Below are 962 nucleotides of genomic sequence, written 5' to 3'. Positions count from 1 at the left end.
CAGGAGCTCAGGGTCACATACTGAGTCCCCTCGGGGTTTCTCGAGCTTAAAAATAAGCAAATGAAACCAAACCAGGCCTAAGTGTCGCATGTACTACCGCCTACCGGGTGCATGACTACCAGCTTCAGGAGTCGGAGTCTTTCCTTGATGTACATATATGTATGTTTTGTTGAAAGCTACATAATGTTACATGCATTTTAAAGTATCCTTTATCAAAATGAGTCATTTAAATGTTAGGATAATTAGTACAAGGTTAAAGACTTGATTAGTACGTACTAGATTTGGTCTTTGTTACGTCTCGCTGCTAGAGTGGAAGTCCCCTGACATGTAAGGTGTTCTGTGGCGGGCGCAGGATCTGTACTATGAGTATTCAAAATTGAAGATGGCAAGGAAAAAAAATGACAGACTAAATTATAGTTCTATAACACATAATTAAGTGGTAGCAGCATCATTGATTAATAAAATTTATCAGAAATTGAAATTGTCCAGCTACTAATGATCAACATATCAAAGTGGCAACATGTGAAATAAATAGAGGCTAAAACAGTAAAATGGTAACAAAGATTACAACTTACAAGCTATAGGACAACTTTCCGTTCCGCAATGCTTTGAAAATGAGCGATGATGTCCTTATCCTTAGCTTGCGTAAAGAATTCCCTTTCAATCAATGTGACCAAGCAACCATTCAAATATTTCTGCCCCATCTTACTTCTTCTCTTGTTCTTTATCAAATTCATTATAGAAAAGACCCTCTCAACACCAGCAGTTGCAACAGGGAGAACAAGCACCAATTTAAGAAGTTTATAAACAATGTCATACCGAGAAACATTTCCTTCTTTAACTAGCATCATAGACAACTCTGCTAGGCTTGTCAAATTTTTGAAGTTTTCATCATTTCTGACATCATTGATATAGTGGTGCAACTGAAAATGAAGCTGGTTTATTTCTGAAATCAAAGGTGG

Source organism: Setaria italica, chromosome IV (genome assembly GCF_000263155.2).
Source record: "Setaria italica strain Yugu1 chromosome IV, Setaria_italica_v2.0, whole genome shotgun sequence".
NCBI lineage: Eukaryota > Viridiplantae > Streptophyta > Magnoliopsida > Poales > Poaceae > Setaria > Setaria italica.
This window is presented reverse-complemented; position numbering follows the sequence as displayed.